This window comes from Ambystoma mexicanum, chromosome 1p, assembly GCF_040938575.1.
Source record: "Ambystoma mexicanum isolate Mex_15411 chromosome 1p, UKY_AmexF1_1, whole genome shotgun sequence".
NCBI lineage: Eukaryota > Metazoa > Chordata > Amphibia > Caudata > Ambystomatidae > Ambystoma > Ambystoma mexicanum.
Genome location: NC_090921.1, coordinates 13,499,827 through 13,521,528, shown reverse-complemented (window position 1 = coordinate 13,521,528; position 21,702 = coordinate 13,499,827). Strand labels below are relative to the sequence as shown.

At 48.0% G+C, this 21,702-nt stretch overlaps 18 non-coding genes across 18 annotated transcripts; all 18 read right to left on the bottom strand.

The window, feature by feature from the left end:
- Positions 1-494: 494 nt before the first annotated feature.
- On the bottom strand, positions 495-576 carry TRNAL-UAG (transfer RNA leucine (anticodon UAG)). The gene has a single exon. It is a non-coding gene; the product is annotated as a tRNA-Leu (tRNA).
- Positions 577-1,720: 1,144 nt separating this feature from the next.
- Positions 1,721-1,802, bottom strand: TRNAL-UAG (transfer RNA leucine (anticodon UAG)). Its single transcript has one exon. It is a non-coding gene; the product is annotated as a tRNA-Leu (tRNA).
- Positions 1,803-2,946: 1,144 nt separating this feature from the next.
- Positions 2,947-3,028, bottom strand: TRNAL-UAG (transfer RNA leucine (anticodon UAG)). The gene has a single exon. It is a non-coding gene; the product is annotated as a tRNA-Leu (tRNA).
- A 1,144-nt stretch (positions 3,029-4,172) lies between these two features.
- Positions 4,173-4,254, bottom strand: TRNAL-UAG (transfer RNA leucine (anticodon UAG)). Its single transcript has one exon. It is a non-coding gene; the product is annotated as a tRNA-Leu (tRNA).
- A 1,144-nt stretch (positions 4,255-5,398) lies between these two features.
- On the bottom strand, positions 5,399-5,480 carry TRNAL-UAG (transfer RNA leucine (anticodon UAG)). The gene has a single exon. It is a non-coding gene; the product is annotated as a tRNA-Leu (tRNA).
- A 1,144-nt stretch (positions 5,481-6,624) lies between these two features.
- On the bottom strand, positions 6,625-6,706 carry TRNAL-UAG (transfer RNA leucine (anticodon UAG)). Its single transcript has one exon. It is a non-coding gene; the product is annotated as a tRNA-Leu (tRNA).
- A 1,144-nt stretch (positions 6,707-7,850) lies between these two features.
- On the bottom strand, positions 7,851-7,932 carry TRNAL-UAG (transfer RNA leucine (anticodon UAG)). Its single transcript has one exon. It is a non-coding gene; the product is annotated as a tRNA-Leu (tRNA).
- A 1,144-nt stretch (positions 7,933-9,076) lies between these two features.
- Positions 9,077-9,158, bottom strand: TRNAL-UAG (transfer RNA leucine (anticodon UAG)). Its single transcript has one exon. It is a non-coding gene; the product is annotated as a tRNA-Leu (tRNA).
- A 1,144-nt stretch (positions 9,159-10,302) lies between these two features.
- On the bottom strand, positions 10,303-10,384 carry TRNAL-UAG (transfer RNA leucine (anticodon UAG)). Its single transcript has one exon. It is a non-coding gene; the product is annotated as a tRNA-Leu (tRNA).
- Positions 10,385-11,528: 1,144 nt separating this feature from the next.
- On the bottom strand, positions 11,529-11,610 carry TRNAL-UAG (transfer RNA leucine (anticodon UAG)). The gene has a single exon. It is a non-coding gene; the product is annotated as a tRNA-Leu (tRNA).
- A 1,144-nt stretch (positions 11,611-12,754) lies between these two features.
- TRNAL-UAG (transfer RNA leucine (anticodon UAG)) lies at positions 12,755-12,836 on the bottom strand. The gene has a single exon. It is a non-coding gene; the product is annotated as a tRNA-Leu (tRNA).
- Positions 12,837-13,980: 1,144 nt separating this feature from the next.
- TRNAL-UAG (transfer RNA leucine (anticodon UAG)) lies at positions 13,981-14,062 on the bottom strand. Its single transcript has one exon. It is a non-coding gene; the product is annotated as a tRNA-Leu (tRNA).
- A 1,144-nt stretch (positions 14,063-15,206) lies between these two features.
- TRNAL-UAG (transfer RNA leucine (anticodon UAG)) lies at positions 15,207-15,288 on the bottom strand. Its single transcript has one exon. It is a non-coding gene; the product is annotated as a tRNA-Leu (tRNA).
- Positions 15,289-16,432: 1,144 nt separating this feature from the next.
- Positions 16,433-16,514, bottom strand: TRNAL-UAG (transfer RNA leucine (anticodon UAG)). Its single transcript has one exon. It is a non-coding gene; the product is annotated as a tRNA-Leu (tRNA).
- Positions 16,515-17,658: 1,144 nt separating this feature from the next.
- Positions 17,659-17,740, bottom strand: TRNAL-UAG (transfer RNA leucine (anticodon UAG)). The gene has a single exon. It is a non-coding gene; the product is annotated as a tRNA-Leu (tRNA).
- A 1,144-nt stretch (positions 17,741-18,884) lies between these two features.
- On the bottom strand, positions 18,885-18,966 carry TRNAL-UAG (transfer RNA leucine (anticodon UAG)). Its single transcript has one exon. It is a non-coding gene; the product is annotated as a tRNA-Leu (tRNA).
- Positions 18,967-20,110: 1,144 nt separating this feature from the next.
- TRNAL-UAG (transfer RNA leucine (anticodon UAG)) lies at positions 20,111-20,192 on the bottom strand. Its single transcript has one exon. It is a non-coding gene; the product is annotated as a tRNA-Leu (tRNA).
- Positions 20,193-21,336: 1,144 nt separating this feature from the next.
- On the bottom strand, positions 21,337-21,418 carry TRNAL-UAG (transfer RNA leucine (anticodon UAG)). The gene has a single exon. It is a non-coding gene; the product is annotated as a tRNA-Leu (tRNA).
- Positions 21,419-21,702: the final 284 nt, after the last annotated feature.

Genomic DNA, 21,702 nt, shown 5'->3' with positions numbered 1-21,702 from the left:
AGACGCCTATTGTCCTCACATGTGGGATTTTGTTCTCGCTGCTAGTGCATACGAAACTTGGTTCCGACGTGTCCAGGAGTGGGAGAATTACCAGGGACCTTGCAATCTCGTGCCTGGGGGTTTCTAAGCTGGGCATAGGAGCTCCACTGGATGGAGCCAAGTGTCTTGAACTGAGTTTTTGTGATGCAGCAGGAAAAGGCGCTGCAAAAAGGAGCAACTACCAAGGCAAAGAGATGTGCATTCATTAGGGCATCGTGTCGGCAGATTTGTGGCCCTGCCAAGCACGTGTTTATTGACAGGATCGTGAACGCATGTCCGTTTTCAGTGAACAGTGATTTATGCTTTACCCTTTTTTGGTGAAAACGCACACGAGTCAGATGTGTGCTTTCAGTCTGGGTGTTCAGAAAAGCAAGAATTCATAAACACATGCCATTCCCTGGCTCCCAATTGTCCTGTCTGTACACGTGGCATGAAGATAAAAAAGAAACAGCTATTGGCAGCGGTGGGATTCGAACCCACGCCTCCAAAGAGACTGGAGCCTAAATCCAGCGCCTTAGACCGCTCGGCCACGCTACCCTGCTGGTACTGAAACGAGAGCCTCTGAGACCTGTATTTTTTTAGGGATTGGCTGGTTTGGCCATTAATTCAAAATCAAAGCAAAGCATGAACTTGGATTGAATTCTAGCACTGGCTGTGCAAAGCCCGAACTGAACAATAAAGCACACTTGTCAGCCTGAAATTGAAATGTCACCTTTCGGGAGTGCTCTGTTCAACAGCAGTCTGGTAGCCTAGTGGTCAATGTCAGCACCCCTCCATCCAGCAGTCTTGAGTTCAATTCCCGGTGAGGGAGGTCAGATCTTTTCTAGGTTTTTTTTGGTTCTAAAAATGTTTGGGAAGCGAAGGTTCAGGAACATTGCCGGTAGGGAGAGTAAGCTCTTTAAAGGCATGCAATGAGATGTGTTTTTCTTTATTTCTGCATATTTCTGTAGCTAGCTGCATTCTTTCAGTCAACATCCCGCCCCATTTAGTGCTCACGTTTTTAAAGAAGTCCACCATTAGCCCGCAGTGTAAGCCTACCCGGGACCTCCGCCGATGGTCCATGGTGTGTGGGATCCTTACTGGACCAACCCCAGCCGTAACGCAAATCTTAGCTTTGTCTCATTCGACCCCTAACTCGACCCAAGGAGCTACTGCAAACTCTTAGCCTAACACTAGCCCTAAATGAAAGACGCCTATTGTCCTCACATGTGGGATTTTGTTCTCGCTGCTAGTGCATACGAAACTTGGTTCCGACGTGTCCAGGAGTGGGAGAATTACCAGGGACCTTGCAATCTCGTGCCTGGGGGTTTCTAAGCTGGGCATAGGAGCTCCACTGGATGGAGCCAAGTGTCTTGAACTGAGTTTTTGTGATGCAGCAGGAAAAGGCGCTGCAAAAAGGAGCAACTACCAAGGCAAAGAGATGTGCATTCATTAGGGCATCGTGTCGGCAGATTTGTGGCCCTGCCCTGAACGTGTTTATTGACAGGATCGTGAACGCATGTCCGTTTTCAGTGAACAGTGATTTATGCTTTACCCTTTTTTGGTGAAAACGCACACGAGTCAGATGTGTGCTTTCAGTCTGGGTGTTCAGAAAAGCAAGAATTCATAAACACATGCCATTCCCTGGCTCCCAATTGTCCTGTCTGTACACGTGGCATGAAGATAAAAAAGAAACAGCTATTGGCAGCGGTGGGATTCGAACCCACGCCTCCAAAGAGACTGGAGCCTAAATCCAGCGCCTTAGACCGCTCGGCCACGCTACCCTGCTGGTACTGAAACGAGAGCCTCTGAGACCTGTATTTTTTTAGGGATTGGCTGGTTTGGCCATTAATTCAAAATCAAAGCAAAGCATGAACTTGGATTGAATTCTAGCACTGGCTGTGCAAAGCCCGAACTGAACAATAAAGCACACTTGTCAGCCTGAAATTGAAATGTCACCTTTCGGGAGTGCTCTGTTCAACAGCAGTCTGGTAGCCTAGTGGTCAATGTCAGCACCCCTCCATCCAGCAGTCCTGAGTTCAATTCCCGGTGAGGGAGGTCAGATCTTTTCTAGGTTTTTTTTGGTTCTAAAAATGTTTGGGAAGCGAAGGTTCAGGAACATTGCCGGTAGGGAGAGTAAGCTCTTTAAAGGCATGCAATGAGATGTGTTTTTCTTTATTTCTGCATATTTCTGTAGCTAGCTGCATTCTTTCAGTCAACATCCCGCCCCATTTAGTGCTCACGTTTTTAAAGAAGTCCACCATTAGCCCGCAGTGTAAGCCTACCCGGGGCCTCCGCCGATGGTCCATGGTGTGTGGGATCCTTACTGGACCAACCCCAGCCGTAACGCAAATCTTAGCTTTGTCTCATTCGACCCCTAACTCGACCCAAGGAGCTACTGCAAACTCTTAGCCTAACACTAGCCCTAAATGAAAGACGCCTATTGTCCTCACATGTGGGATTTTGTTCTCGCTGCTAGTGCATACGAAACTTGGTTCCGACGTGTCCAGGAGTGGGAGAATTACCAGGGACCTTGCAATCTCGTGCCTGGGGGTTTCTAAGCTGGGCATAGGAGCTCCACTGGATGGAGCCAAGTGTCTTGAACTGAGTTTTTGTGATGCAGCAGGAAAAGGCGCTGCAAAAAGGAGCAACTACCAAGGCAAAGAGATGTGCATTCATTAGGGCATCGTGTCGGCAGATTTGTGGCCCTGCCAAGCACGTGTTTATTGACAGGATCGTGAACGCATGTCCGTTTTCAGTGAACAGTGATTTATGCTTTACCCTTTTTTGGTGAAAACGCACACGAGTCAGATGTGTGCTTTCAGTCTGGGTGTTCAGAAAAGCAAGAATTCATAAACACATGCCATTCCCTGGCTCCCAATTGTCCTGTCTGTACACGTGGCATGAAGATAAAAAAGAAACAGCTATTGGCAGCGGTGGGATTCGAACCCACGCCTCCAAAGAGACTGGAGCCTAAATCCAGCGCCTTAGACCACTCGGCCACGCTACCCTGCTGGTACTGAAACGAGAGCCTCTGAGACCTGTATTTTTTTAGGGATTGGCTGGTTTGGCCATTAATTCAAAATCAAAGCAAAGCATGAACTTGGATTGAATTCTAGCACTGGCTGTGCAAAGCCCGAACTGAACAATAAAGCACACTTGTCAGCCTGAAATTGAAATGTCACCTTTCGGGAGTGCTCTGTTCAACAGCAGTCTGGTAGCCTAGTGGTCAATGTCAGCACCCCTCCATCCAGCAGTCTTGAGTTCAATTCCCGGTGAGGGAGGTCAGATCTTTTCTAGGTTTTTTTTGGTTCTAAAAATGTTTGGGAAGCGAAGGTTCAGGAACATTGCCGGTAGGGAGAGTAAGCTCTTTAAAGGCATGCAATGAGATGTGTTTTTCTTTATTTCTGCATATTTCTGTAGCTAGCTGCATTCTTTCAGTCAACATCCCGCCCCATTTAGTGCTCACGTTTTTAAAGAAGTCCACCATTAGCCCGCAGTGTAAGCCTACCCGGGGCCTCCGCCGATGGTCCATGGTGTGTGGGATCCTTACTGGACCAACCCCAGCCGTAACGCAAATCTTAGCTTTGTCTCATTCGACCCCTAACTCGACCCAAGGAGCTACTGCAAACTCTTAGCCTAACACTAGCCCTAAATGAAAGACGCCTATTGTCCTCACATGTGGGATTTTGTTCTCGCTGCTAGTGCATACGAAACTTGGTTCCGACGTGTCCAGGAGTGGGAGAATTACCAGGGACCTTGCAATCTCGTGCCTGGGGGTTTCTAAGCTGGGCATAGGAGCTCCACTGGATGGAGCCAAGTGTCTTGAACTGAGTTTTTGTGATGCAGCAGGAAAAGGCGCTGCAAAAAGGAGCAACTACCAAGGCAAAGAGATGTGCATTCATTAGGGCATCGTGTCGGCAGATTTGTGGCCCTGCCAAGCACGTGTTTATTGACAGGATCGTGAACGCATGTCCGTTTTCAGTGAACAGTGATTTATGCTTTACCCTTTTTTGGTGAAAACGCACACGAGTCAGATGTGTGCTTTCAGTCTGGGTGTTCAGAAAAGCAAGAATTCATAAACACATGCCATTCCCTGGCTCCCAATTGTCCTGTCTGTACACGTGGCATGAAGATAAAAAAGAAACAGCTATTGGCAGCGGTGGGATTCGAACCCACGCCTCCAAAGAGACTGGAGCCTAAATCCAGCGCCTTAGACCGCTCGGCCACGCTACCCTGCTGGTACTGAAACGAGAGCCTCTGAGACCTGTATTTTTTTAGGGATTGGCTGGTTTGGCCATTAATTCAAAATCAAAGCAAAGCATGAACTTGGATTGAATTCTAGCACTGGCTGTGCAAAGCCCGAACTGAACAATAAAGCACACTTGTCAGCCTGAAATTGAAATGTCACCTTTCGGGAGTGCTCTGTTCAACAGCAGTCTGGTAGCCTAGTGGTCAATGTCAGCACCCCTCCATCCAGCAGTCTTGAGTTCAATTCCCGGTGAGGGAGGTCAGATCTTTTCTAGGTTTTTTTTGGTTCTAAAAATGTTTGGGAAGCGAAGGTTCAGGAACATTGCCGGTAGGGAGAGTAAGCTCTTTAAAGGCATGCAATGAGATGTGTTTTTCTTTATTTCTGCATATTTCTGTAGCTAGCTGCATTCTTTCAGTCAACATCCCGCCCCATTTAGTGCTCACGTTTTTAAAGAAGTCCACCATTAGCCCGCAGTGTAAGCCTACCCGGGGCCTCCGCCGATGGTCCATGGTGTGTGGGATCCTTACTGGACCAACCCCAGCCGTAACGCAAATCTTAGCTTTGTCTCATTCGACCCCTAACTCGACCCAAGGAGCTACTGCAAACTCTTAGCCTAACACTAGCCCTAAATGAAAGACGCCTATTGTCCTCACATGTGGGATTTTGTTCTCGCTGCTAGTGCATACGAAACTTGGTTCCGACGTGTCCAGGAGTGGGAGAATTACCAGGGACCTTGCAATCTCGTGCCTGGGGGTTTCTAAGCTGGGCATAGGAGCTCCACTGGATGGAGCCAAGTGTCTTGAACTGAGTTTTTGTGATGCAGCAGGAAAAGGCGCTGCAAAAAGGAGCAACTACCAAGGCAAAGAGATGTGCATTCATTAGGGCATCGTGTCGGCAGATTTGTGGCCCTGCCCTGAACGTGTTTATTGACAGGATCGTGAACGCATGTCCGTTTTCAGTGAACAGTGATTTATGCTTTACCCTTTTTTGGTGAAAACGCACACGAGTCAGATGTGTGCTTTCAGTCTGGGTGTTCAGAAAAGCAAGAATTCATAAACACATGCCATTCCCTGGCTCCCAATTGTCCTGTCTGTACACGTGGCATGAAGATAAAAAAGAAACAGCTATTGGCAGCGGTGGGATTCGAACCCACGCCTCCAAAGAGACTGGAGCCTAAATCCAGCGCCTTAGACCGCTCGGCCACGCTACCCTGCTGGTACTGAAACGAGAGCCTCTGAGACCTGTATTTTTTTAGGGATTGGCTGGTTTGGCCATTAATTCAAAATCAAAGCAAAGCATGAACTTGGATTGAATTCTAGCACTGGCTGTGCAAAGCCCGAACTGAACAATAAAGCACACTTGTCAGCCTGAAATTGAAATGTCACCTTTCGGGAGTGCTCTGTTCGACAGCAGTCTGGTAGCCTAGTGGTCAATGTCAGCACCCCTCCATCCAGCAGTCCTGAGTTCAATTCCCGGTGAGGGAGGTCAGATCTTTTCTAGGTTTTTTTTGGTTCTAAAAATGTTTGGGAAGCGAAGGTTCAGGAACATTGCCGGTAGGGAGAGTAAGCTCTTTAAAGGCATGCAATGAGATGTGTTTTTCTTTATTTCTGCATATTTCTGTAGCTAGCTGCATTCTTTCAGTCAACATCCCGCCCCATTTAGTGCTCACGTTTTTAAAGAAGTCCACCATTAGCCCGCAGTGTAAGCCTACCCGGGGCCTCCGCCGATGGTCCATGGTGTGTGGGATCCTTACTGGACCAACCCCAGCCGTAACGCAAATCTTAGCTTTGTCTCATTCGACCCCTAACTCGACCCAAGGAGCTACTGCAAACTCTTAGCCTAACACTAGCCCTAAATGAAAGACGCCTATTGTCCTCACATGTGGGATTTTGTTCTCGCTGCTAGTGCATACGAAACTTGGTTCCGACGTGTCCAGGAGTGGGAGAATTACCAGGGACCTTGCAATCTCGTGCCTGGGGGTTTCTAAGCTGGGCATAGGAGCTCCACTGGATGGAGCCAAGTGTCTTGAACTGAGTTTTTGTGATGCAGCAGGAAAAGGCGCTGCAAAAAGGAGCAACTACCAAGGCAAAGAGATGTGCATTCATTAGGGCATCGTGTCGGCAGATTTGTGGCCCTGCCAAGCACGTGTTTATTGACAGGATCGTGAACGCATGTCCGTTTTCAGTGAACAGTGATTTATGCTTTACCCTTTTTTGGTGAAAACGCACACGAGTCAGATGTGTGCTTTCAGTCTGGGTGTTCAGAAAAGCAAGAATTCATAAACACATGCCATTCCCTGGCTCCCAATTGTCCTGTCTGTACACGTGGCATGAAGATAAAAAAGAAACAGCTATTGGCAGCGGTGGGATTCGAACCCACGCCTCCAAAGAGACTGGAGCCTAAATCCAGCGCCTTAGACCGCTCGTCCACGCTACCCTGCTGGTACTGAAACGAGAGCCTCTGAGACCTGTATTTTTTTAGGGATTGGCTGGTTTGGCCATTAATTCAAAATCAAAGCAAAGCATGAACTTGGATTGAATTCTAGCACTGGCTCTGCAAAGCCCGAACTGAACAATAAAGCACACTTGTCAGCCTGAAATTGAAATGTCACCTTTCGGGAGTGCTCTGTTCAACAGCAGTCTGGTAGCCTAGTGGTCAATGTCAGCACCCCTCCATCCAGCAGTCTTGAGTTCAATTCCCGGTGAGGGAGGTCAGATCTTTTCTAGGTTTTTTTTGGTTCTAAAAATGTTTGGGAAGCGAAGGTTCAGGAACATTGCCGGTAGGGAGAGTAAGCTCTTTAAAGGCATGCAATGAGATGTGTTTTTCTTTATTTCTGCATATTTCTGTAGCTAGCTGCATTCTTTCAGTCAACATCCCGCCCCATTTAGTGCTCACGTTTTTAAAGAAGTCCACCATTAGCCCGCAGTGTAAGCCTACCCGGGGCCTCCGCCGATGGTCCATGGTGTGTGGGATCCTTACTGGACCAACCCCAGCCGTAACGCAAATCTTAGCTTTGTCTCATTCGACCCCTAACTCGACCCAAGGAGCTACTGCAAACTCTTAGCCTAACACTAGCCCTAAATGAAAGACGCCTATTGTCCTCACATGTGGGATTTTGTTCTCGCTGCTAGTGCATACGAAACTTGGTTCCGACGTGTCCAGGAGTGGGAGAATTACCAGGGACCTTGCAATCTCGTGCCTGGGGGTTTCTAAGCTGGGCATAGGAGCTCCACTGGATGGAGCCAAGTGTCTTGAACTGAGTTTTTGTGATGCAGCAGGAAAAGGCGCTGCAAAAAGGAGCAACTACCAAGGCAAAGAGATGTGCATTCATTAGGGCATCGTGTCGGCAGATTTGTGGCCCTGCCAAGCACGTGTTTATTGACAGGATCGTGAACGCATGTCCGTTTTCAGTGAACAGTGATTTATGCTTTACCCTTTTTTGGTGAAAACGCACACGAGTCAGATGTGTGCTTTCAGTCTGGGTGTTCAGAAAAGCAAGAATTCATAAACACATGCCATTCCCTGGCTCCCAATTGTCCTGTCTGTACACGTGGCATGAAGATAAAAAAGAAACAGCTATTGGCAGCGGTGGGATTCGAACCCACGCCTCCAAAGAGACTGGAGCCTAAATCCAGCGCCTTAGACCGCTCGGCCACGCTACCCTGCTGGTACTGAAACGAGAGCCTCTGAGACCTGTATTTTTTTAGGGATTGGCTGGTTTGGCCATTAATTCAAAATCAAAGCAAAGCATGAACTTGGATTGAATTCTAGCACTGGCTGTGCAAAGCCCGAACTGAACAATAAAGCACACTTGTCAGCCTGAAATTGAAATGTCACCTTTCGGGAGTGCTCTGTTCAACAGCAGTCTGGTAGCCTAGTGGTCAATGTCAGCACCCCTCCATCCAGCAGTCTTGAGTTCAATTCCCGGTGAGGGAGGTCAGATCTTTTCTAGGTTTTTTTTGGTTCTAAAAATGTTTGGGAAGCGAAGGTTCAGGAACATTGCCGGTAGGGAGAGTAAGCTCTTTAAAGGCATGCAATGAGATGTGTTTTTCTTTATTTCTGCATATTTCTGTAGCTAGCTGCATTCTTTCAGTCAACATCCCGCCCCATTTAGTGCTCACGTTTTTAAAGAAGTCCACCATTAGCCCGCAGTGTAAGCCTACCCGGGGCCTCCGCCGATGGTCCATGGTGTGTGGGATCCTTACTGGACCAACCCCAGCCGTAACGCAAATCTTAGCTTTGTCTCATTCGACCCCTAACTCGACCCAAGGAGCTACTGCAAACTCTTAGCCTAACACTAGCCCTAAATGAAAGACGCCTATTGTCCTCACATGTGGGATTTTGTTCTCGCTGCTAGTGCATACGAAACTTGGTTCCGACGTGTCCAGGAGTGGGAGAATTACCAGGGACCTTGCAATCTCGTGCCTGGGGGTTTCTAAGCTGGGCATAGGAGCTCCACTGGATGGAGCCAAGTGTCTTGAACTGAGTTTTTGTGATGCAGCAGGAAAAGGCGCTGCAAAAAGGAGCAACTACCAAGGCAAAGAGATGTGCATTCATTAGGGCATCGTGTCGGCAGATTTGTGGCCCTGCCAAGCACGTGTTTATTGACAGGATCGTGAACGCATGTCCGTTTTCAGTGAACAGTGATTTATGCTTTACCCTTTTTTGGTGAAAACGCACACGAGTCAGATGTGTGCTTTCAGTCTGGGTGTTCAGAAAAGCAAGAATTCATAAACACATGCCATTCCCTGGCTCCCAATTGTCCTGTCTGTACACGTGGCATGAAGATAAAAAAGAAACAGCTATTGGCAGCGGTGGGATTCGAACCCACGCCTCCAAAGAGACTGGAGCCTAAATCCAGCGCCTTAGACCGCTCGGCCACGCTACCCTGCTGGTACTGAAACGAGAGCCTCTGAGACCTGTATTTTTTTAGGGATTGGCTGGTTTGGCCATTAATTCAAAATCAAAGCAAAGCATGAACTTGGATTGAATTCTAGCACTGGCTGTGCAAAGCCCGAACTGAACAATAAAGCACACTTGTCAGCCTGAAATTGAAATGTCACCTTTCGGGAGTGCTCTGTTCAACAGCAGTCTGGTAGCCTAGTGGTCAATGTCAGCACCCCTCCATCCAGCAGTCTTGAGTTCAATTCCCGGTGAGGGAGGTCAGATCTTTTCTAGGTTTTTTTTGGTTCTAAAAATGTTTGGGAAGCGAAGGTTCAGGAACATTGCCGGTAGGGAGAGTAAGCTCTTTAAAGGCATGCAATGAGATGTGTTTTTCTTTATTTCTGCATATTTCTGTAGCTAGCTGCATTCTTTCAGTCAACATCCCGCCCCATTTAGTGCTCACGTTTTTAAAGAAGTCCACCATTAGCCCGCAGTGTAAGCCTACCCGGGGCCTCCGCCGATGGTCCATGGTGTGTGGGATCCTTACTGGACCAACCCCAGCCGTAACGCAAATCTTAGCTTTGTCTCATTCGACCCCTAACTCGACCCAAGGAGCTACTGCAAACTCTTAGCCTAACACTAGCCCTAAATGAAAGACGCCTATTGTCCTCACATGTGGGATTTTGTTCTCGCTGCTAGTGCATACGAAACTTGGTTCCGACGTGTCCAGGAGTGGGAGAATTACCAGGGACCTTGCAATCTCGTGCCTGGGGGTTTCTAAGCTGGGCATAGGAGCTCCACTGGATGGAGCCAAGTGTCTTGAACTGAGTTTTTGTGATGCAGCAGGAAAAGGCGCTGCAAAAAGGAGCAACTACCAAGGCAAAGAGATGTGCATTCATTAGGGCATCGTGTCGGCAGATTTGTGGCCCTGCCAAGCACGTGTTTATTGACAGGATCGTGAACGCATGTCCGTTTTCAGTGAACAGTGATTTATGCTTTACCCTTTTTTGGTGAAAACGCACACGAGTCAGATGTGTGCTTTCAGTCTGGGTGTTCAGAAAAGCAAGAATTCATAAACACATGCCATTCCCTGGCTCCCAATTGTCCTGTCTGTACACGTGGCATGAAGATAAAAAAGAAACAGCTATTGGCAGCGGTGGGATTCGAACCCACGCCTCCAAAGAGACTGGAGCCTAAATCCAGCGCCTTAGACCGCTCGGCCACGCTACCCTGCTGGTACTGAAACGAGAGCCTCTGAGACCTGTATTTTTTTAGGGATTGGCTGGTTTGGCCATTAATTCAAAATCAAAGCAAAGCATGAACTTGGATTGAATTCTAGCACTGGCTGTGCAAAGCCCGAACTGAACAATAAAGCACACTTGTCAGCCTGAAATTGAAATGTCACCTTTCGGGAGTGCTCTGTTCAACAGCAGTCTGGTAGCCTAGTGGTCAATGTCAGCACCCCTCCATCCAGCAGTCTTGAGTTCAATTCCCGGTGAGGGAGGTCAGATCTTTTCTAGGTTTTTTTTGGTTCTAAAAATGTTTGGGAAGCGAAGGTTCAGGAACATTGCCGGTAGGGAGAGTAAGCTCTTTAAAGGCATGCAATGAGATGTGTTTTTCTTTATTTCTGCATATTTCTGTAGCTAGCTGCATTCTTTCAGTCAACATCCCGCCCCATTTAGTGCTCACGTTTTTAAAGAAGTCCACCATTAGCCCGCAGTGTAAGCCTACCCGGGGCCTCCGCCGATGGTCCATGGTGTGTGGGATCCTTACTGGACCAACCCCAGCCGTAACGCAAATCTTAGCTTTGTCTCATTCGACCCCTAACTCGACCCAAGGAGCTACTGCAAACTCTTAGCCTAACACTAGCCCTAAATGAAAGACGCCTATTGTCCTCACATGTGGGATTTTGTTCTCGCTGCTAGTGCATACGAAACTTGGTTCCGACGTGTCCAGGAGTGGGAGAATTACCAGGGACCTTGCAATCTCGTGCCTGGGGGTTTCTAAGCTGGGCATAGGAGCTCCACTGGATGGAGCCAAGTGTCTTGAACTGAGTTTTTGTGATGCAGCAGGAAAAGGCGCTGCAAAAAGGAGCAACTACCAAGGCAAAGAGATGTGCATTCATTAGGGCATCGTGTCGGCAGATTTGTGGCCCTGCCCTGAACGTGTTTATTGACAGGATCGTGAACGCATGTCCGTTTTCAGTGAACAGTGATTTATGCTTTACCCTTTTTTGGTGAAAACGCACACGAGTCAGATGTGTGCTTTCAGTCTGGGTGTTCAGAAAAGCAAGAATTCATAAACACATGCCATTCCCTGGCTCCCAATTGTCCTGTCTGTACACGTGGCATGAAGATAAAAAAGAAACAGCTATTGGCAGCGGTGGGATTCGAACCCACGCCTCCAAAGAGACTGGAGCCTAAATCCAGCGCCTTAGACCGCTCGGCCACGCTACCCTGCTGGTACTGAAACGAGAGCCTCTGAGACCTGTATTTTTTTAGGGATTGGCTGGTTTGGCCATTAATTCAAAATCAAAGCAAAGCATGAACTTGGATTGAATTCTAGCACTGGCTGTGCAAAGCCCGAACTGAACAATAAAGCACACTTGTCAGCCTGAAATTGAAATGTCACCTTTCGGGAGTGCTCTGTTCGACAGCAGTCTGGTAGCCTAGTGGTCAATGTCAGCACCCCTCCATCCAGCAGTCCTGAGTTCAATTCCCGGTGAGGGAGGTCAGATCTTTTCTAGGTTTTTTTTGGTTCTAAAAATGTTTGGGAAGCGAAGGTTCAGGAACATTGCCGGTAGGGAGAGTAAGCTCTTTAAAGGCATGCAATGAGATGTGTTTTTCTTTATTTCTGCATATTTCTGTAGCTAGCTGCATTCTTTCAGTCAACATCCCGCCCCATTTAGTGCTCACGTTTTTAAAGAAGTCCACCATTAGCCCGCAGTGTAAGCCTACCCGGGGCCTCCGCCGATGGTCCATGGTGTGTGGGATCCTTACTGGACCAACCCCAGCCGTAACGCAAATCTTAGCTTTGTCTCATTCGACCCCTAACTCGACCCAAGGAGCTACTGCAAACTCTTAGCCTAACACTAGCCCTAAATGAAAGACGCCTATTGTCCTCACATGTGGGATTTTGTTCTCGCTGCTAGTGCATACGAAACTTGGTTCCGACGTGTCCAGGAGTGGGAGAATTACCAGGGACCTTGCAATCTCGTGCCTGGGGGTTTCTAAGCTGGGCATAGGAGCTCCACTGGATGGAGCCAAGTGTCTTGAACTGAGTTTTTGTGATGCAGCAGGAAAAGGCGCTGCAAAAAGGAGCAACTACCAAGGCAAAGAGATGTGCATTCATTAGGGCATCGTGTCGGCAGATTTGTGGCCCTGCCAAGCACGTGTTTATTGACAGGATCGTGAACGCATGTCCGTTTTCAGTGAACAGTGATTTATGCTTTACCCTTTTTTGGTGAAAACGCACACGAGTCAGATGTGTGCTTTCAGTCTGGGTGTTCAGAAAAGCAAGAATTCATAAACACATGCCATTCCCTGGCTCCCAATTGTCCTGTCTGTACACGTGGCATGAAGATAAAAAAGAAACAGCTATTGGCAGCGGTGGGATTCGAACCCACGCCTCCAAAGAGACTGGAGCCTAAATCCAGCGCCTTAGACCGCTCGTCCACGCTACCCTGCTGGTACTGAAACGAGAGCCTCTGAGACCTGTATTTTTTTAGGGATTGGCTGGTTTGGCCATTAATTCAAAATCAAAGCAAAGCATGAACTTGGATTGAATTCTAGCACTGGCTCTGCAAAGCCCGAACTGAACAATAAAGCACACTTGTCAGCCTGAAATTGAAATGTCACCTTTCGGGAGTGCTCTGTTCAACAGCAGTCTGGTAGCCTAGTGGTCAATGTCAGCACCCCTCCATCCAGCAGTCTTGAGTTCAATTCCCGGTGAGGGAGGTCAGATCTTTTCTAGGTTTTTTTTGGTTCTAAAAATGTTTGGGAAGCGAAGGTTCAGGAACATTGCCGGTAGGGAGAGTAAGCTCTTTAAAGGCATGCAATGAGATGTGTTTTTCTTTATTTCTGCATATTTCTGTAGCTAGCTGCATTCTTTCAGTCAACATCCCGCCCCATTTAGTGCTCACGTTTTTAAAGAAGTCCACCATTAGCCCGCAGTGTAAGCCTACCCGGGGCCTCCGCCGATGGTCCATGGTGTGTGGGATCCTTACTGGACCAACCCCAGCCGTAACGCAAATCTTAGCTTTGTCTCATTCGACCCCTAACTCGACCCAAGGAGCTACTGCAAACTCTTAGCCTAACACTAGCCCTAAATGAAAGACGCCTATTGTCCTCACATGTGGGATTTTGTTCTCGCTGCTAGTGCATACGAAACTTGGTTCCGACGTGTCCAGGAGTGGGAGAATTACCAGGGACCTTGCAATCTCGTGCCTGGGGGTTTCTAAGCTGGGCATAGGAGCTCCACTGGATGGAGCCAAGTGTCTTGAACTGAGTTTTTGTGATGCAGCAGGAAAAGGCGCTGCAAAAAGGAGCAACTACCAAGGCAAAGAGATGTGCATTCATTAGGGCATCGTGTCGGCAGATTTGTGGCCCTGCCAAGCACGTGTTTATTGACAGGATCGTGAACGCATGTCCGTTTTCAGTGAACAGTGATTTATGCTTTACCCTTTTTTGGTGAAAACGCACACGAGTCAGATGTGTGCTTTCAGTCTGGGTGTTCAGAAAAGCAAGAATTCATAAACACATGCCATTCCCTGGCTCCCAATTGTCCTGTCTGTACACGTGGCATGAAGATAAAAAAGAAACAGCTATTGGCAGCGGTGGGATTCGAACCCACGCCTCCAAAGAGACTGGAGCCTAAATCCAGCGCCTTAGACCGCTCGGCCACGCTACCCTGCTGGTACTGAAACGAGAGCCTCTGAGACCTGTATTTTTTTAGGGATTGGCTGGTTTGGCCATTAATTCAAAATCAAAGCAAAGCATGAACTTGGATTGAATTCTAGCACTGGCTGTGCAAAGCCCGAACTGAACAATAAAGCACACTTGTCAGCCTGAAATTGAAATGTCACCTTTCGGGAGTGCTCTGTTCAACAGCAGTCTGGTAGCCTAGTGGTCAATGTCAGCACCCCTCCATCCAGCAGTCTTGAGTTCAATTCCCGGTGAGGGAGGTCAGATCTTTTCTAGGTTTTTTTTGGTTCTAAAAATGTTTGGGAAGCGAAGGTTCAGGAACATTGCCGGTAGGGAGAGTAAGCTCTTTAAAGGCATGCAATGAGATGTGTTTTTCTTTATTTCTGCATATTTCTGTAGCTAGCTGCATTCTTTCAGTCAACATCCCGCCCCATTTAGTGCTCACGTTTTTAAAGAAGTCCACCATTAGCCCGCAGTGTAAGCCTACCCGGGGCCTCCGCCGATGGTCCATGGTGTGTGGGATCCTTACTGGACCAACCCCAGCCGTAACGCAAATCTTAGCTTTGTCTCATTCGACCCCTAACTCGACCCAAGGAGCTACTGCAAACTCTTAGCCTAACACTAGCCCTAAATGAAAGACGCCTATTGTCCTCACATGTGGGATTTTGTTCTCGCTGCTAGTGCATACGAAACTTGGTTCCGACGTGTCCAGGAGTGGGAGAATTACCAGGGACCTTGCAATCTCGTGCCTGGGGGTTTCTAAGCTGGGCATAGGAGCTCCACTGGATGGAGCCAAGTGTCTTGAACTGAGTTTTTGTGATGCAGCAGGAAAAGGCGCTGCAAAAAGGAGCAACTACCAAGGCAAAGAGATGTGCATTCATTAGGGCATCGTGTCGGCAGATTTGTGGCCCTGCCAAGCACGTGTTTATTGACAGGATCGTGAACGCATGTCCGTTTTCAGTGAACAGTGATTTATGCTTTACCCTTTTTTGGTGAAAACGCACACGAGTCAGATGTGTGCTTTCAGTCTGGGTGTTCAGAAAAGCAAGAATTCATAAACACATGCCATTCCCTGGCTCCCAATTGTCCTGTCTGTACACGTGGCATGAAGATAAAAAAGAAACAGCTATTGGCAGCGGTGGGATTCGAACCCACGCCTCCAAAGAGACTGGAGCCTAAATCCAGCGCCTTAGACCGCTCGGCCACGCTACCCTGCTGGCACTGAAACGAGAGCCTCTGAGACCTGTATTTTTTTAGGGATTGGCTGGTTTGGCCATTAATTCAAAATCAAAGCAAAGCATGAACTTGGATTGAATTCTAGCACTGGCTGTGCAAAGCCCGAACTGAACAATAAAGCACACTTGTCAGCCTGAAATTGAAATGTCACCTTTCGGGAGTGCTCTGTTCAACAGCAGTCTGGTAGCCTAGTGGTCAATGTCAGCACCCCTCCATCCAGCAGTCTTGAGTTCAATTCCCGGTGAGGGAGGTCAGATCTTTTCTAGGTTTTTTTTGGTTCTAAAAATGTTTGGGAAGCGAAGGTTCAGGAACATTGCCGGTAGGGAGAGTAAGCTCTTTAAAGGCATGCAATGAGATGTGTTTTTCTTTATTTCTGCATATTTCTGTAGCTAGCTGCATTCTTTCAGTCAACATCCCGCCCCATTTAGTGCTCACGTTTTTAAAGAAGTCCACCATTAGCCCGCAGTGTAAGCCTACCCGGGGCCTCCGCCGATGGTCCATGGTGTGTGGGATCCTTACTGGACCAACCCCAGCCGTAACGCAAATCTTAGCTTTGTCTCATTCGACCCCTAACTCGACCCAAGGAGCTACTGCAAACTCTTAGCCTAACACTAGCCCTAAAGGAAAGACGCCTATTGTCCTCACATGTGGGATTTTGTTCTCGCTGCTAGTGCATACGAAACTTGGTTCCGACGTGTCCAGGAGTGGGAGAATTACCAGGGACCTTGCAATCTCGTGCCTGGGGGTTTCTAAGCTGGGCATAGGAGCTCCACTGGATGGAGCCAAGTGTCTTGAACTGAGTTTTTGTGATGCAGCAGGAAAAGGCGCTGCAAAAAGGAGCAACTACCAAGGCAAAGAGATGTGCATTCATTAGGGCATCGTGTCGGCAGATTTGTGGCCCTGCCAAGCACGTGTTTATTGACAGGATCGTGAACGCATGTCCGTTTTCAGTGAACAGTGATTTATGCTTTACCCTTTTTTGGTGAAAACGCACACGAGTCAGATGTGTGCTTTCAGTCTGGGTGTTCAGAAAAGCAAGAATTCATAAACACATGCCATTCCCTGGCTCCCAATTGTCCTGTCTGTACACGTGGCATGAAGATAAAAAAGAAACAGCTATTGGCAGCGGTGGGATTCGAACCCACGCCTCCAAAGAGACTGGAGCCTAAATCCAGCGCCTTAGACCGCTCGGCCACGCTACCCTGCTGGTACTGAAACGAGAGCCTCTGAGACCTGTATTTTTTTAGGGATTGGCTGGTTTGGCCATTAATTCAAAATCAAAGCAAAGCATGAACTTGGATTGAATTCTAGCACTGGCTGTGCAAAGCCCGAACTGAACAATAAAGCACACTTGTCAGCCTGAAATTGAAATGTCACCTTTCGGGAGTGCTCTGTTCAACAGCAGTCTGGTAGCCTAGTGGTCAATGTCAGCACCCCTCCATCCAGCAGTCTTGAGTTCAATTCCCGGTGAGGGAGGTCAGATCTTTTCTAGGTTTTTTTTGGTTCTAAAAATGTTTGGGAAGCGAAGGTTCAGGAACATTGCCGGTAGGGAGAGTAAGCTCTTTAAAGGCATGCAATGAGATGTGTTTTTCTTTATTTCTGCATATTTCTGTAGCTAGCTGCATTCTTTCAGTCAACATCCCGCCCCATTTAGTGCTCACGTTTTTAAAGAAGTCCACCATTAGCCCGCAGTGTAAGCCTACCCGGGGCCTCCGCCGATGGTCCATGGTGTGTGGGATCCTTACTGGACCAACCCCAGCCGTAACGCAAATCTTAGCTTTGTCTCATTCGACCCCTAACTCGACCCAAGGAGCTACTGCAAACTCTTAGCCTAACACTAGCCCTAAATGAAAGACGCCTATTGTCCTCACATGTGGGATTTTGTTCTCGCTGCTAGTGCATACGAAACTTGGTTCCGACGTGTCCAGGAGTGGGAGAATTACCAGGGACCTTGCAATCTCGTGCCTGGGGGTTTCTAAGCTGGGCATAGGAGCTCCACTGGATGGAGCCAAGTGTCTTGAACTGAGTTTTTGTGATGCATCAGGAAAAGGCGCTGCAAAAAGGAGCAACTACCAAGGCAAAGAGATGTGCATTCATTAGGGCATCGTGTCGGCAGATTTGTGGCCCTGCCAAGCACGTGTTTATTGACAGGATCGTGAACGCATGTCCGTTTTCAGTGAACAGTGATTTATGCTTTACCCTTTTTTGGTGAAAACGCACACGAGTCAGATGTGTGCTTTCAGTCTGGGTGTTCAGAAAAGCAAGAATTCATAAACACATGCCATTCCCTGGCTCCCAATTGTCCTGTCTGTACACGTGGCATGAAGATAAAAAAGAAACAGCTATTGGCAGCGGTGGGATTCGAACCCACGCCTCCAAAGAGACTGGAGCCTAAATCCAGCGCCTTAGACCGCTCGGCCACGCTACCCTGCTGGTACTGAAACGAGAGCCTCTGAGACCTGTATTTTTTTAGGGATTGGCTGGTTTGGCCATTAATTCAAAATCAAAGCAAAGCATGAACTTGGATTGAATTCTAGCACTGGCTGTGCAAAGCCCGAACTGAACAATAAAGCACACTTGTCAGCCTGAAATTGAAATGTCACCTTTCGGGAGTGCTCTGTTCAACAGCAGTCTGGTAGCCTAGTGGTCAATGTCAGCACCCCTCCATCCAGCAGTCTTGAGTTCAATTCCCGGTGAGGGAGGTCAGATCTTTTCTAGGTTTTTTTTGGTTCTAAAAATGTTTGGGAAGCGAAGGTTCAGGAACATTGCCGGTAGGGAGAGTAAGCTCTTTAAAGGCATGCAATGAGATGTGTTTTTCTTTATTTCTGCATATTTCTGTAGCTAGCTGCATTCTTTCAGTCAACATCCCGCCCCATTTAGTGCTCACGTTTTTAAAGAAGTCCACCATTAGCCCGCAGTGTAAGCCTACCCGGGGCCTCCGCCGATGGTCCATGGTGTGTGGGATCCTTACTGGACCAACCCCAGCCGTAACGCAAATCTTAGCTTTGTCTCATTCGACCCCTAACTCGACCCAAGGAGCTACTGCAAACTCTTAGCCTAACACTAGCCCTAAATGAAAGACGCCTATTGTCCTCACATGTGGGATTTTGTTCTCGCTGCTAGTGCATACGAAACTTGGTTCCGACGTGTCCAGGAGTGGGAGAATTACCAGGGACCTTGCAATCTCGTGCCTGGGGGTTTCTAAGCTGGGCATAGGAGCTCCACTGGATGGAGCCAAGTGTCTTGAACTGAGTTTTTGTGATGCAGCAGGAAAAGGCGCTGCAAAAAGGAGCAACTACCAAGGCAAAGAGATGTGCATTCATTAGGGCATCGTGTCGGCAGATTTGTGGCCCTGCCAAGCACGTGTTTATTGACAGGATCGTGAACGCATGTCCGTTTTCAGTGAACAGTGATTTATGCTTTACCCTTTTTTGGTGAAAACGCACACGAGTCAGATGTGTGCTTTCAGTCTGGGTGTTCAGAAAAGCAAGAATTCATAAACACATGCCATTCCCTGGCTCCCAATTGTCCTGTCTGTACACGTGGCATGAAGATAAAAAAGAAACAGCTATTGGCAGCGGTGGGATTCGAACCCACGCCTCCAAAGAGACTGGAGCCTAAATCCAGCGCCTTAGACCGCTCGGCCACGCTACCCTGCTGGTACTGAAACGAGAGCCTCTGAGACCTGTATTTTTTTAGGGATTGGCTGGTTTGGCCATTAATTCAAAATCAAAGCAAAGCATGAACTTGGATTGAATTCTAGCACTGGCTGTGCAAAGCCCGAACTGAACAATAAAGCACACTTGTCAGCCTGAAATTGAAATGTCACCTTTCGGGAGTGCTCTGTTCAACAGCAGTCTGGTAGCCTAGTGGTCAATGTCAGCACCCCTCCATCCAGCAGTCTTGAGTTCAATTCCCGGTGAGGGAGGTCAGATCTTTTCTAGGTTTTTTTTGGTTCTAAAAATGTTTGGGAAGCGAAGGTTCAGGAACATTGCCGGTAGGGAGAGTAAGCTCTTTAAAGGCATGCAATGAGATGTGTTTTTCTTTATTTCTGCATATTTCTGTAGCTAGCTGCATTCTTTCAGTCAACATCCCGCCCCATTTAGTGCTCACGTTTTTAAAGAAGTCCACCATTAGCCCGCAGTGTAAGCCTACCCGGGGCCTCCGCCGATGGTCCATGGTGTGTGGGATCCTTACTGGACCAACCCCAGCCGTAACGCAAATCTTAGCTTTGTCTCATTCGACCCCTAACTCGACCCAAGGAGCTACTGCAAACTCTTAGCCTAACACTAGCCCTAAAGGAAAGACGCCTATTGTCCTCACATGTGGGATTTTGTTCTCGCTGCTAGTGCATACGAAACTTGGTTCCGACGTGTCCAGGAGTGGGAGAATTACCAGGGACCTTGCAATCTCGTGCCTGGGGGTTTCTAAGCTGGGCATAGGAGCTCCACTGGATGGAGCCAAGTGTCTTGAACTGAGTTTTTGTGATGCAGCAGGAAAAGGCGCTGCAAAAAGGAGCAACTACCAAGGCAAAGAGATGTGCATTCATTAGGGCATCGTGTCGGCAGATTTGTGGCCCTGCCAAGCACGTGTTTATTGACAGGATCGTGAACGCATGTCCGTTTTCAGTGAACAGTGATTTATGCTTTACCCTTTTTTGGTGAAAACGCACACGAGTCAGATGTGTGCTTTCAGTCTGGGTGTTCAGAAAAGCAAGAATTCATAAACACATGCCATTCCCTGGCTCCCAATTGTCCTGTCTGTACACGTGGCATGAAGATAAAAAAGAAACAGCTATTGGCAGCGGTGGGATTCGAACCCACGCCTCCAAAGAGACTGGAGCCTAAATCCAGCGCCTTAGACCGCTCGGCCACGCTACCCTGCTGGTACTGAAACGAGAGCCTCTGAGACCTGTATTTTTTTAGGGATTGGCTGGTTTGGCCATTAATTCAAAATCAAAGCAAAGCATGAACTTGGATTGAATTCTAGCACTGGCTGTGCAAAGCCCGAACTGAACAATAAAGCACACTTGTCAGCCTGAAATTGAAATGTCACCTTTCGGGAGTGCTCTGTTCGACAGCAGTCTGGTAGCCTAGTGGTCAATGTCAGCACCCCTCCATCCAGCAGTCCTGAGTTCAATTCCCGGTGAGGGAGGTCAGATCTTTTCTAGGTTTTTTTTGGTTCTAAAAATGTTTGGGAAGCGAAGGTTCAGGAACATTGCCGGTAGGGAGAGTAAGCTCTTTAAAGGCATGCAATGAGATGTGTTTTTCTTTATTTCTGCATATTTCTGTAGCTAGCTGCATTCTTTCAGTCAACATCCCGCCCCATTTAGTGCTCACGTTTTTAAAGAAGTCCACCATTAGCCCGCAGTGTAAGCCTACCCGGGGCCTCCGCCGATGGTCCATGGTGTGTGGGATCCTTACTGGACCAACCCCAGCCGTAACGCAAATCTTAGCTTTGTCTCATTCGACCCCTAACTCGACCCAAGGAGCTACTGCAAACTCTTAGCCTAACACTAGCCCTAAATGAAAGACGCCTATTGTCCTCACATGTGGGATTTTGTTCTCGCTGCTAGTGCATACGAAACTTGGTTCCGACGTGTCCAGGAGTGGGAGAATTACCAGGGACCTTGCAATCTCGTGCCTGGGGGTTTCTAAGCTGGGCATAGGAGCTCCACTGGATGGAGCCAAGTGTCTTGAACTGAGTTTTTGTGATGCAGCAGGAAAAGGCGCTGCAAAAAGGAGCAACTACCAAGGCAAAGAGATGTGCATTCATTAGGGCATCGTGTCGGCAGATTTGTGGCCCTGCCAAGCACGTGTTTATTGACAGGATCGTGAACGCATGTCCGTTTTCAGTGAACAGTGATTTATGCTTTACCCTTTTTTGGTGAAAACGCACACGAGTCAGATGTGTGCTTTCAGTCTGGGTGTTCAGAAAAGCAAGAATTCATAAACACATGCCATTCCCTGGCTCCCAATTGTCCTGTCTGTACACGTGGCATGAAGATAAAAAAGAAACAGCTATTGGCAGCGGTGGGATTCGAACCCACGCCTCCAAAGAGACTGGAGCCTAAATCCAGCGCCTTAGACCGCTCGGCCACGCTACCCTGCTGGTACTGAAACGAGAGCCTCTGAGACCTGTATTTTTTTAGGGATTGGCTGGTTTGGCCATTAATTCAAAATCAAAGCAAAGCATGAACTTGGATTGAATTCTAGCACTGGCTGTGCAAAGCCCGAACTGAACAATAAAGCACACTTGTCAGCCTGAAATTGAAATGTCACCTTTCGGGAGTGCTCTGTTCAACAGCAGTCTGGTAGCCTAGTGGTCAATGTCAGCACCCCTCCATCCAGCAGTCTTGAGTTCAATTCCCGGTGAGGGAGGTCAGATCTT